General features: G+C 36.6%; 1 protein-coding gene and 1 long non-coding RNA gene across 5 annotated transcripts in view; one reads left to right on the top strand and one right to left on the bottom strand.

The window, feature by feature from the left end:
• Nucleotides 1-14,726, bottom strand: part of ntm (neurotrimin) — a 708,001-nt gene that overhangs the window by 243,437 nt on the left and 449,838 nt on the right. The window lies entirely within an intron of this gene.
• On the top strand, nucleotides 3,865-12,590 carry LOC105947766. The gene is made up of 3 exons (XR_001924918.2): nucleotides 3,865-5,808; nucleotides 11,773-11,924; nucleotides 12,285-12,590. It is a non-coding gene; the product is annotated as an uncharacterized LOC105947766 (long non-coding RNA).

The following is a 14,726-nucleotide window of genomic DNA, read 5'->3' on the forward strand; positions in this document are numbered from 1 at the left end:
AATGGACAGTGGCCTTCTGAAATGCTGGCATGCTGTTTACTTCAAATCGAAATAAAGAAAAAAAAATGAATTGCTGCTGGATTTCCTGCCTCTAGTTGGTCTACACAGTGAGTAAACACTTCTAACAATATTCTATGTTGGAGCAGACCAGATTAGATGTGGGCCTTTGTGGGATTTATAAACATAGGCAAAAGCTTCATAAACGTCTTTGTATGATATAATGGTTTTAATATGTGCCCATAGTCATGGTGAGATTGGATTATCAGATCACTATAAGGTTATTCTACTGCAGTTACTGTATTTGAAAATACCACATTGTTTCGTCTTTCCCAAGGCATTGCTTTTATATTTTAATGATTATATTTTTCCATATATTAATTATGTGAGAATGAGTAACCATTGCTATTATTTATTTAAATGTATTCTAATTTTACTGAATACTTTGCACTAAGACATCTGACAATATGTTATACTGCAGATTAATGGGACACCCAAATGTGACTGTTCTGCTTGACCCTCAGGTCAAAAAATGGTGGATATATTAGTCTAGGGATGTAAATTTTTATTAAACAAATGTACAAGAGTTTAGAGGCATTTTAAGAATAGTAACACTGAGCCCCCCCTCCTCCATTGACAGGCATTTTAAACTGGTGTTTTTGGGGCCACAGAGATCACCTATCAGGAAATAATGCAGCTATAGGAAACATGAGGTGGTGTGGGAGTAAAGGACAGAACTTTGTCCGTTCATTGCCTGATGTGACCTAACATGTATGTGTGCCTCTGGTTTGTCAGTGTGCACTGCAAATTGTATGCTCACAGGGGGTGGCCCTTGGTAATTAAAATGGCAATTTTCTATTTAGGATTCCTCAATGGTACATACTGCAAAGAAAGCATATTTTTATGAAATTGGTTTCATTAATTGAAGCAGGGTTTTACATCTGAGTTGTTTTATGCAATATATTTTTATAGTGACCTAACACAATTTTTTAAATCAACCTTAGTGTTGACCTGATATGACCTGATATATTAAGCATTAAAAGCATTACAAATTCAACATTGCAAGAGCATTTTCGTTTAGTGACCCAATAAAAGATTCTTAGCTTAGTACCATATTTTTTCCATGTTTTTTTAGTTCTCGATAAGTAGCCTAAAGTCTTTAGGTTGGATTTACCATAATAACATATGGACAAGTCACAATCTGTATTTTGAAAAAGTGTGAAAATGATTCACTCAGATGTGACCTAAAGCAAAGTCGCCCCCCACAAGACGGTTTCCAGAAATAAACATTAAGTATCAAACATCTGCAGCTGCCTACAACCTTGCAGTGCAGAAATAGTGAGTGGAAGACCCAAAAAAGATTAGGCAGGTTAGCTGGTTCAACAGCCCAAGGGTGTATCCAATTAATCATTCAAATTAATTTGTTGTAGATTTGGTAAGTTTCAACTAAAAGTCAAGGAACCTCAGTCCTTTGAAGCATGATAGTAAATTAGAAGAGAGCGGGTCAAAAAGTATAGAGAGATCAGTCTTAAAAGCTATTAACATAATACATTATAAGACTGGCCACCATCTTTGCATTATTAACACTTAAGATTTTCTCTTAGTATTTGCCATGATCATGAGCTGAAAGGCCAAACAAATGTTTTTGATTTAGAGACCATTTCTAATTCAGGTCATTTAATGATTTATTTTTGTTATTTATAAACTCTACTGGAAAACTGTTTTGTTTTCCACTTATCTCGCTAACCCCTCTCCCCCTATAAACAAGGTGATTTGTCTGCAGGGAGCTCTGTATAAACTTTCCTAAGCTGCACTTAGTAATAAGAAGCAGCTTATTATGCAGAGGGCTTATCTGAGGTCTTACCAACTTCTCCTTTTTAAATAGAGACTCAGCAGAACTGTAAGTTGGAAAGTGAGATACAACGAAGTTTCTCTGGAAACAAGCTGTCTTTTATTAAAATTAAATACATAGTTAGAAATATAAGTTGCTAGTAGGAACCAGTCAGGACTTTCACTTTCATTTTCAACTTTTTCCCAACAAATTTCCAATCATATGTTTTTATTAAAACCGATTTTTCTTATCTTTATAAGGCTAATTATCCAGTCAAACTATATTTGATTTCTGAACAAACTAGAAACCAGTGGGCTTTTAGGTGTCTGGCTTTATTTCAACAACAAAACACAAAAATATACAGTCAGACTAAATCAGGCCAAAGTTTGGATGTACTGTATATAGGTTACAGATATCTCTGGAGCATTAGCATCAGGTGTGTCAATGGTTTCCTATAGATCTAATCCCATGTTTGCCAGAAATTATATTTATTAGGAGAACTAAGTGAGTTTAATTTAGGGCAGTACTCTTGCTGCAGGTTCCCTACATTCCTACATATTGTGCCCAACCATTTCTTACTTTGGAGCTTTTGTAATTCTCCTCCAAAATACTGGGGCATGACGAAATAACATGTATTACTAGGACCTTAGATTTACCTCATTGTCCTGTTCTTGCCAGTTAATTGGGTGAGTAATATAACTTATGAAATACTTTGAACTGTATCACTCTATCTTGGGGTGAAATTAAATAATGTCAAACTTTGGATGCAGCTTAATTTCAGTCATCTGCACAATCGCCATTTTACAAATAAAGCCAGGAATGGAGGAAGTATGATAGCAATTAAGTTTTCATAAATGTTGTTCTAGTTTGGTAGTGTGATAGGCAAATTATCATATTCCCAAATTTCAATACAATTAGTTTTCTTAAAATAAAATGTGCCATTATCCCAATTGATTTTGTTAATATAGTGTGCCAGATTTAGTTTGATGAGAAAAATATATCTCATGGTCCATCATGTGAAAACTCCATTAAAGTCTATGGGGAAATCTGAAATCTGATCTGGATATGATTTCTCAACAAATTAAAACTTGGCCATTGTTGGGTGCTGGTTATCCTGTTATGATTATTGTGAATTATTCATTTACTGTATATGTATAAAGTTGTATTGTAAGGTAAGCCTTATGTGGCAAGGAATTTCCCTGGTCAAATTCTTTGGCAGTCAATAGATAAGGGATAGCTTCTCTTATACAAAAAAGTCCTTTCTCAGATTCCACTGTAAATGGCAAGTTGTTTAACTAACCCTGTTAATAAAGAAAAACAGGTAAGAAAGTGTCTTTCTGCTCAGTACCTGTATATAATTGTGTTATCATACATTTAACTAACTTAATAAGTTTAAAAAATGTTTAGCCCAAAGACAAAGAGGCCATTAAAGAAATGCAGTGTCATTAAGTAAAAACATTTTTCCTTTGACATACACTGTAAGTTCATAGATTGTGGTTATTCCCTCATATATACCCAAAGCCAGCGATTATTAGACTTCTCAATATACTGAACAGTAATACAGAATTCTGGACTACCAAAGAATAACTCAAGTTAGAACTGTAATGTAGTGTGCATTAACCTGACAGTTCTAGTTCTACTGTGTTCTTTTAGTAGTTGTATTTCAAATTCCTTGAAGGCACACCACATGATTAAATACAATTAGATATTAATGCCTATAAGAGGGGCCTGGATGAGTTCTTGAACAAGCATAGCAAGGCTATTGTGATACTAATATCTACAGTTAGTATTGATGTTGGTATATATGGTTTATGTATGTGTGTGTATAGATAAGTCAGTATAGGTTTGTGTGTGCTAGGTTTACTTGGAAGGGTTGAACTTGATGGATTATGGTCTTTTTTCAACCCTATGTAACTATGTAAGATGTTCTAGAAACAGAAGACATTATAAAGGTGGTCAAGGTAAAGGTAGAAAGCAATTAACACCCCACAATGTTATTCACTATAATTTTCCTTTTTTTTGTTTCAGAGTTCATAACACTTTATTGGGGCAGTGTGTTTGACGTATCACTTGACTGTGTTCCCTTTAAAATTTAATTATAATGCTGTAGCATGGCGGGGCAGGAAAAAACATGGATGAGTTACCTTGTTATCAAAAGTAATTAAGTATACACTACAGTTTATTGCATTTTTATAAATAGAAATAGTGTCCCTTTAATGGTGATGCAGAACACCTTAAGCAGGATCCTGATACATAATGTCACATATCTACTGTTGCCAAGAGTATTAGGGTTCCTGCAAGGATTAGCTTTTTCATGTAATATCAGTGTATTTCTGGAAGCCTTGACATCAGCCGAAAATAAAATAATATCCTTTGAGACAAATTTTTATTTTTAAAATGTGCAGCATTTTCGCTTGCCAGTATGTTTGTGTTCCTTCCTAACTGCAAACAAATATAATCGATTTGTTAAAAAAAAAATACAGATAAATAATAAACCGTATAAAGCATTTTCATAGTCACATTACACAGGTGTGAATATTTTACCTCTTACTCCTTGAACCAAGTTCCCATTTATTTCCTGGTTTGGCATCACTTGAAATGATATGTATTACAAGTTATTTATGGGCTCTGGAGAATTATAAGGTTATACAGAACAGAAGACTTGAATGACCTTATAAACAGACTAGGACATTTGTAACCTATTGAAAAACTGTTTTGGTAGTATGTTATTGCTCCTAATATTATGTTCAAACTACAGAATACATTAATGATTAATCTACCTTTTGATACTAATTGTTTTCAGGCAAGTCACAATTTTTAGCAGAATAAATGAAGAAAACTAACAATGTTTTTATACAGTAAGGGTTATTGTCATTCATTTCTGTTGTTATTATTATACCTATAAATAGTAGGCATTCATTTAATATGAAGTAGTAAAGGTCATACTGTAGCTAATTGGTTCCCAGTTGAATTATTCTTTTGCATCGTATTTTGTATGATTTCCGTCATACACCAAGTCTTATAATCTAAAATGGTCTAAAGTTTCATCCATAACACAGATAGCAAGTGTGAACCTTCTGTTGAAAATGGAAGTGTATGGACTTTAGAGCAAAGTAATGGTGAGAAAAAATGTTGAGCTGCAGCAATAGGATGCAAAAGCTAGCTGAATCTATATAGAAGTCACCAACAATTATGGGGGTCATGTGAGTACAGTCAATCACAAATCTAGACAGAAAAAATAAAATTACAAAAAAAATTGTTATGTTTGCACACAGCACTGGACATAGATCAGTTCTAAAATTCTATAATGCTATAACTGTTCTTCAGTCTGATATCATAGGTGGCCAGTATGAGTATGTTTCTTTTTTATATTTCCTGCAATAACTGTAATATTTACAGTTTCATTAACTGTGTGGGTTTATAGAATATTAAAGTACTTTAGCAAAGCCAGAGTATAAAAGTTGGAAAGGAGGGAGAAGCTAGGGTTAGGGGAGGAATAGGGAAACTCAGTTATACTGCCTTTAGATAAAAATCTCCTACCAAATCCAAACCAAATTTAGATAATGGAGTATTATAATAGAGATCAGCTTCAGGGTGGAGCCCTAGAATTACAGGTTACCTACATGCGCCCCCTTGCCTTGGTTGAATTTCAGCAAAATGAGATTCATGATGCCTTGGCCTCAAGTGCATCATCATAAATGCAACATATAATACATTGAAGATACCTTGAGTGGTAGCTCAATAAGGATAAAAATGCATAAGTACAGATTAAGATATTCACTGAAAAGCAGATCAGCTGTAAAATGAATTAAGTGCTTGTTTAATAATGTACATTTTTGTCTAGTAAGCAAAGAAGCCCTAGTTCACCTGCTGTGCGTGACATTAGTAGATATCCTTCATCTAGTCATAAGCTACGGAGGAGGCAGAAACAACTTGTTCACATCTCAACACATCAAAGGGATTCAGAATCAGTAGTACAGGTATGTGTAATCGAATAGTGCTTATAATAATAAAAAATAGTAGTTTAAGCCACTTGCTAAAAGAAAGAATAATGGATATAGAAAAAAACAAAACATGGCTTTTCCATGATTGCACTTTGGTAGCAGGAGGCCAAAATCTTGGCAAAGAGATAACAGTATTTTTAACTTCTATTTTAGAAGACTTATCTCTTGCAGGTGGATGCATTTCTATGTGTAGTTGTCGACCTTTGTTCTGTATCTACACTGGTGGCCAGGATATGGCTGAAGCATAACCACGGGAGGCCAGAATACTAATTGCAACTTTTCCTCAACTTTTTTTTTCTATGTAATTGCATTTTTTTCTGCTAGATTATTTAAGAAAAAAAATTGATAACTGTAACATGCTAGAGAACTAAGAACCTGAACTTCATTATCTGAGTTCTTAACCTCAATTCTGATCTACAAATTTTATACTCCATACTGTTCTGACCTTGATCATTTGAGTAGTTTTGCTACTCTATCCTGTCCTTGTCCAGTTCAATATTTTATTATCATGTTTCTATGCTATCCTGTACTTTCTCCTTGTCCTGCCTCTTTCCAGTCTGCTTCCTCTTGTCCTTATCCAGTCATGTACTTAATCTGCTCCATCCTTCTTAGCTTGCTTCCTAGTTCCATTCTGGGCCTCTAATGTTCCTTGCCTAAACACACACACTTTTGTTGATCCTCTTTTTTATTATACACCACAGTCTGTAAGGTGGGTTTGTTTCTTAAAGGTTCTGCTGTAAGCTGTGCTGACTTCCTATCAGGATGTGACATTTTGAAATTTGTGTAGGTACCACTTGAATCCACCATTCTATAACAGAAAATATTTTGCCTTTCACCTGCCATATAACATGACAGATGGCCTTATTAAATTGGAGGATCATACTGTATGTAATGTTGTCCTATTCTTACATTTTCTAGTAGATGCTTGAATATAAAAAGGAAAATTAAATAAGCGAGTGACATAGGAAGCAGAAAAAGCAGTGATTTGGATGCACCAGATTCTGAAATTGCACATGACATCAAGCATGCAAAGCTTCTCTCTCTGGGACAATAATTCACATGCCAAATCACATTAGATGTAGACAAACTGATTTTTCTTCCTTGTAGAAGACATTTTTTACCTAAGAAATCTAACTAACATGTAGGCTGAGACACAGAAATCACATTGGTAATGTGGATCTCTTGGTTGCCCAGCTGCTTTATGGTACAGCTAAGACTCCTTTTTTCTGCAGAATATTGTATTAGTTAATTTTACTCCCCTTCTGTACAGAACTGTGGTTCATTAAAGCCATCAATTGTTAAAGCCCCCATCAGAGTTCTAGTTTTACCCATCGCCTCAGCACCTTTTCTTCTGAAAAAAATGAGACTATTGCAAATGAGACTATTGCTTCTGCAATAACTATTTGTGGCAGCTTCCCTTTAATGGATAAATACTCCAGTAGTTTTAGGCTTTTTGATCTTAGATATTTGTCTTTTGCAAAGTGTTAGACTAATCCACCGCTATCCAACCCACAAAATCCTTGACACACACAAAGCCCCTCTAGCACTGCATGCAATAAGCAAGCTTGATATAATGAAAGACAGCCTTGGAGGAGTGATATCACATATTTAAAGAAAAATGCTATAAAGCATATGTGAGTTATTAAATATTGTTGAGATGGGTCTATAAATCAGGATTTTGCCATCTCTGATTACACATTTCATTTATTCTGTAAGTACTAAAAGAAAGTAAAATGGAGCTCAGGGATGATTTTAAATAGATGTAGATACTATAGTTCATTTTTGGGTTTTGCACAGAAAGATCCCAATTGTGGGTGAACTGTTTCATCTGCTCTAAGAGCATTACTGATGAGCACTGGGAAGCTTAGCATAGGGATCTAAAACACCAGTTGACCCCTAGCTGCAAGCACCATGGCATAGTACGAAAGTATCTCATTCACAATGTTCATGATTATTAGTTTGATGCAGTGGAAATTCACACATCCACTACACTTTCAAGGACCTGTTCCTATACATAGCAGTTGCCTTCACAAAGTTCATTGTCATTTTATAGTTTTGCCTATATGCAGAGTGGGTACTAGGATGAGATGTGTAATATCAAGGTTATACTTCCATCTGTTTTGTGTGGTAAAGGTGGCAAACCTACATGCTCCTGCCAAATGTAGTGGCAATTCACATATGCACAGGTCATAGGGATGTAGTAAGATGCTTTTTAAGACACAAGATACCACAAGATATATAGTATATATCTATATAGGAAATTAAGGGGTGGTTTAGAAACTGGACTTTGTGCAGCAATGGTAAGCCCAGTTTCTTGTTCAGCAGTACTTTAAAAGACTAGGTATATTTACAGATGAGTACAAGTTACACTTGTAAGGGGTAAATACATCTGTCAGGGGTCTCCAGTCACCCAATATTTAGTACACTGCCCACTAAAGCTACCAAACAGAACAGCAAACATGTTGTTTATTTACTGAGGTGTAGCTACAACTGGGGCCTAGTCACGAGCGACTAATCTCCCTGTGTGCCAGAGCCCTTATTACTTAGTATTTGTTTTGGGCTTATGTAAATTATGCTCTATGCAAATTGCCTTTGTGTGAATTTTATATGGGCTTTGCGAACGTGGAAACTGTTCAGCGACCACTTCCAACAGTGGAAGAAAGTTTGGGAATTTTATTGTTTTCGACAGTGTGCAGTGTATGTAATAAAACTTCTTAATTAAACACTTAAAGGAGAAGGAAAGGCTAGTAAAGATTTAATCTCAAGCTGCAGGCATTCATTCAGTTAGGGCTCTGGTACACGGGGAGATTAGTCGCCCGCGGCAAAACTCCCTGCTCGCGGGCGACTAATCTCCCCGAGTTGCCTTCCCTCTGCCATCCCACCGGCGAACATGTAAGTCGCCGGCGGGATGGCAGATGCGGCAGCGCGATTTCGCGCAAATCGCCGAAAAAGACTCGCGAGGCTTTTTCGGCGATTTCCCGAAATCGCCCCGCCGCGTCTGCCATCCCGCCGGCGACTTACATGTTCGCCGGTGGGATGGCAGAGGGAAGGCAACTCGGGGAGATTAGTCGCCCGCGAGCAGGGAGTTTTGCCGCGGGCGACTAATCTCCCCGTGTACCAGAGCCCTTATTATTATTATTATTATTATTATTATTATTAACATTTATTTATAAAGCGCCAACATATTCCGCAGTGGGTTTCATACATTGGACATACAGAGTAACATATAAAGCAATCAATAACTGATACAAGAGGTGAAGAGGGCCCTGCCCAAAAGAGTTTACAATCTACAAAAAGAGCTTACAATCTACAAGTTGTCTCAATAGTGCCCTTAGGTCTTCCCATATTTCTCCTGTTCAGAAGATCTGAAGCCAAACAGGAAGAAAAAACGCTGAGCTGTATAAAGAAAGTTCCCATAATGCCTCGCTCCTGCACAGACACTGGGACCAAGTGAACATGCTCAGTTAGCAAGACTATGGGGGAGATTTACTAATCCACGAATCTGAATCACGAAAGGGAAAAAAACGTATTGGAAATGAAAATTTTGCGAATTTTTCGCCGCCGTCACAATTTTTCGTATTTGTCGCAACTTTTCCGTCGCTGTCGCGACTTTTTCGTATTTTGCGCAACTATTTCGCCGCCATCGCAATTTTTTCATATTGAGCGATTGTAAACGGCGGAAAAACCAATCCGATTTTTTCTGAAAAAGTCACAGAAAATATATAAAAAGTCTTGGCGACGACAAAAAAGTCGCAGAACATACGAAAAAGCCGCGACGGTGAAGAAAAAGTCGCAAAAATACAGATCATTACGAAAAAAATGCATTCGGGCGCCTTTGGACTGTTCGTGGATTAGTAAATCTCCCCCTAAGAGTCAGCTTCCTGCTGATTGGCTCAGATCCACATTCCTAAGGGGGGGGGTGAGTTCTTAGCATTCTTGAGGGAGGGGGGAGCAGGAGAGAGCAGGAAGCTGAAAGCTGCGTGTCTGTGGCAGAGGAAAACAGACACAACTAATCTTTTTACAGAGAAGTCAGTGCAGCATTTCTGTGAGTTTGCTCCAAAAGAATACGCCACCTTTAAGCATGCCTTAAAAGTTCGCAATGCGCAGTTAAAATGTGCACTGCTTTAACAGCCTAATGAACAATATTACATTGCGAAATGCAAATTTTTATTCTTATTTGTGCGCATTTTTCCTCCATTTACAACTTTTTAATTAGGATTTTACCATAATAGATTGTTGCACTATTTCTAAGGGGGGGGGGGGGGCTCCTAAAACAAAGTAAACCACAGAAGATGTTCACCCATGTTTGTTTGCATTTAAGTAGCAGTCCTACTTTTTTGCAATCCGCTTGACTCTGTTTGTCTGGAGGCTCCCAGTCGTTCCTATTCACTTATATGCTTATGTAGTGGTGAACTATAACCTTAAGCTTAAAACTTAAATTTAATGGTTTCTTATAACAAACCAAACGCTCACCAAATTAGACTACAGGTCTGGGTGCTTATGCCCCGAACCTCTCATTTCAGTCTATTCAGTCTTCATGTTAATGCAATTAGTATACTACATGCAGTTGTGAACGGTTAGATATACAAGAAAAAAGGGGAAGTAAAATGAAAAAAAAGGGGAACTAAAATGAGAAAAAAAAGAAGAAAAAAGGGGAAGTATTTTTGCAATAGTTTGCAATGTGAGTATGGGGCAATTAGCATACTCACATTGTCACATTGTCTTAATTAAATACATTATCAGTGGCTGCTCTATTTTTATAAATAAGGCATGGCATAAGGCCTTAAACATAGAGGAGTCTGAGAAGTTATGTTTTTTTACAGAAGAATTACTGCAATTTATTGTGTTACAGGCGTAGAAAGCATTCATATTTCTATAATTAATAATTAACTACTGAACATTCTCACCCAAAACCTGTATTGCTGAAATACATTCTGGATTTGCATTTTTACTGTATACAAAGTCTTGTTATGTGGTTTGAACACTGTTTTGTACTACTGGAATTCTCGCTTCTATTTTACCCTGTTAGACACCAAACATTGTAACTTCAATAAATGCAGCTATTAACTGTGAGAATCAGTCACAAACAGATCTGAAAGAATGATTCATGGACAGAAAAAAACATTCCCAGTATTTCTGAAAATCAGCCAGCAGATTTATATTGATGCATTTTTGCCTGAATACAATGTTAATCTACTCTAAGCTCTCTTCAAAATTCAGCATTTTATACATTATTTTATAAACTTGATTTGGATCTATATTAAATGCAAGAGAGTTAACAAGAGTTAGGTTGTTAAAAATGGCTTTTGTTTTCTGTATCAATTTTTAGAAATATGGATTAAATACCCCAGGGCATAACTACAAACAATGCAGAGTACCTGCCACACCCAGTCTTTTGGACCTTGTGGTTCAATAATTGTCAGTCCACAATCTTATTGGCTAGGGGCAGGGACAGATAAAAGGGGTGAGAATAAGAATCTCATGCTTATGGTATAGGTGTTTAAAAATAACATTCAGCAACCAGTTAGCAGTAGGTTTTGTCTGTGCTAGGGCAATTAGTCTTATGAAAGCCAATGTATGGTTCCTTGCTAAGTTTTACTGGATAATATACTTTTGTATTGTTAGAAAATTAGGGTTTATGAGTTACACACGTAAGATCATATGCTGACATACACAGTAATATGAGTTAATAGACTGGCATGCATATGTTGTAATAGAGTATTTTCTTATTATTATTATTATTATTATTATTAATAATAAGATATTTCTTATCTTATTATTTTCCTTTTTCAGCTTGCATGTTATTTATGATCTGTGGTTACCTAATAAATACATATAGGTCCTCTTCTCTCTACACAAAGCAGGTATGTTGCTTTTCTTTTAACCTCTATCACTAACATTATGCTTCTGCTGTTTCTTGTGTCTGTATCTGCACTACAGAGTCCATGTTTCAAGCAACAACCATCTTTGCACTTGAAAGCAGTCATAAAGAACATCAGTTAAAGGAATCACTTAATGCATATGCTTTCTGAAACCATTTATCCCTCTCATGCATTGGGACCAATTCCACTTTGCAGAGTCTCTTTGTACTGGTAAGTACCCTGTACCTTGCTTAGAATGTTTAGAAATTTAATTTCTTAGCACATTTTGTGTTTTGCACCATCTGGTGATTTGTTTTTATTGCACCATCCTCTATGAAGTGTGTACCCATAAACTCTAGAGACTGCATATCAAAACAAGTTGCATTGCAGAAACATTTGCAGTGAATATTTAATTCCAATACACTTTAAGATTGATTTACAATCCTCTACGGATATAGGATCCCTCATCCGCAAACTCATCCGGAAACTTCCGAAGTACGGGAACACTATCTCCCATAGAGTTGAATTGAGGGAAATGATTATACTTTTTAAAAATGGTTGAAGTGATTCACAGCGCCTCTTTTTTCTCAGGAGGCTGAAGAGATTCGGCATGAGCCCCTGCATGATTCCCTGCATGGAGAAAGTGGAGAGGATCATCAAAGACTCCAGTCACCCTAGCCACAGACTGTTCAAACTACTTCTGTCAGGCAGGAGATATAGCAGCAGGCTGAGTAACAGCTTTTTCCATCAGGCCATCAGACTGCTGAACACTGACCACTAACACTTCATAGACACTTCAGCAACACTACCACACTATTCAATGTGTACTCATTCTTATATTTTGTACATACATTATACATGCCTACTCATGTGCATATGTATTCTATATTTTGTACTCCACTGCTGCATGTGAAGCTTGCACACAAGAATTTCACTCACATGTACTGTACCAGTGTACCAGTAATATGATGTGACAATAAAAGTGATTTGTTTTTATTTGATTTCCTTTTTCTCTATAATAATAATAATAATAATAATAATAATAATAATAATAATAATACAGTACTTTGTATTTTATTGCAACTAAGCTGCATGAATCCATATTGGTGGCAAAACAATCCTATTTGGGTTTATTTAATGTTTAGATGATTTTTAGCAACGTAAGTTATGTTGATCCAAAGTACAGAGGGAACCCTTATCCGGAAAACCCAGGTCCCAAGCATTCCGGTTTACAGATCCTATACCCGTATGATGTTTTAATTCCTTAACCCTTTTAAAGAGAACCATCTTGCAAGTGGTATTATGCCTTGGAAGACATGCACCCTGCTTATTCTACCAGTCTCTTTTAACAGATTATATTAAGTTTAATTTGTTAAAATTAACACAGCTGTGCATGTGTTTCACTGCAAATTGGGGCACAATTGCATCAAATATTTTCTAAGTTTGCCTGCCATATTTCTGGTGTTTGCTGACACAATTTATGGTGTTCAATGTGCAAGTGACATTTGTGCTCTATTCTTTCTGAACTGAAATATGGTAACTGATAGAGGGTGGTGAGGGTTCCACTGCATCAATAGGCTCAGCAGTGTTAGATTCAGAATGGAAGGCAGAAAGGAGCGCATTTTGATGTAAGTACCTTCAGTAAAAGTAGTGTGATATGCAACTAACTGTGGGGAATTTGCAGGGACCTCAATTTCACTTGTGGACATACACGAGCCTTACATGAGTCTTGTGATTGAAATAGAAATGTAGAATGTATTGCAGTCCTACAAGATATCAACCACAGCAGGAAAAAATGGTATTGCATTTTGTACTGCAATGTTAGTGATGGTGCAAAACACAAAATTTGCCAATAAATTAAATTTCTAAACATTCTATGCAAGGTACAGGGTACTTACAAAGAGACTCTGCAAAGTGGGATTGGTCCCAATGCATGATAGGGATAAATGGTTTCAGAAAGCATATGCATTAAGTGATTCCTTTAACTGATGTTCTTTATGACTGCTTTCAAGTGCAAAGATGGTTGTTTCTTAAAACATGGACGTGCAGATACAGACACAAGAAGCAGCAGAAACATAATGTTAGTGATAGAGGTTAAAAGAGAAGCAACATACCTGCTTTGTGTAGAGAGGAGAGGACCTATATTTATTTATTAGGTAACCACAGATCATAAATAGCATGCAAGCTAGAATGTATTGCAGTCCTACAAGATATCAACCACAGCAGGAAAAAACGGGACAGATTCGCTCATCACTAACAGCAACCTAAAATTCCATAATCTGCCCACTTAAGCGAAATCCCCGGACTTGGGCAACTTTTTCTGAACAGGTGAACTGGTCCGAGGAAAAAGTTAGCACATCATTTTCTAAGTTAAAACCCTCTCTTACTGTTCAGGATGAACTTAGACTTCCTAAATCCTGCGTTATTACTGCTCTATTAACTGTCACTATGACCAATAATAATAATGTAGCAACCTGAGATTGTAGTGCTCATTACTCAGGAAGTTCCCCTTTAGTTGGACACCAAAGTGTGATCCTGAGGTTTAGATGTAGAAACTGATTTTTCAGGTTAAAACAGTTGGTTCGCAATTAAGGAAATGCCCACGAAAGTGGTATAGTTGTTATGGTAAGTATTAAAGGGAGAGCACCCTGGTGCTCAGGGTGTTTCCTGGGATCTCACCTTGCCGGGAGGTGGATACAGGATTAGGCCTGGGTAGGTGGAAAGCCTAGCTAGGATTAAGTTAGTTTTTTGTGATAGTCGCTCTAAGAGCAAAAGGCAGACTTAGGGAAAGGTAGCTGAGCATTTCTTTGCTCCACCAAGGAGGTTATAGGATCCCGTGGTGATCACAAGCGAGTGAGAGCAGGGGTAGATACCAGGGATCACCAGAATCACCAGAAGGAAGTGTGTTGCCACCAGGGAGGAGTGTTTTCCCATGTGTGAGATAAACATGGATTTCTTACTATGATTAAGAAGCTGCTATGTGCTTATGCATTTTGTGGTACATTTCAGCATTGCTGGATTTTTTCGCAAAAC

Source organism: Xenopus tropicalis, chromosome 7 (assembly GCF_000004195.4).
Source record: "Xenopus tropicalis strain Nigerian chromosome 7, UCB_Xtro_10.0, whole genome shotgun sequence".
NCBI lineage: Eukaryota > Metazoa > Chordata > Amphibia > Anura > Pipidae > Xenopus > Xenopus tropicalis.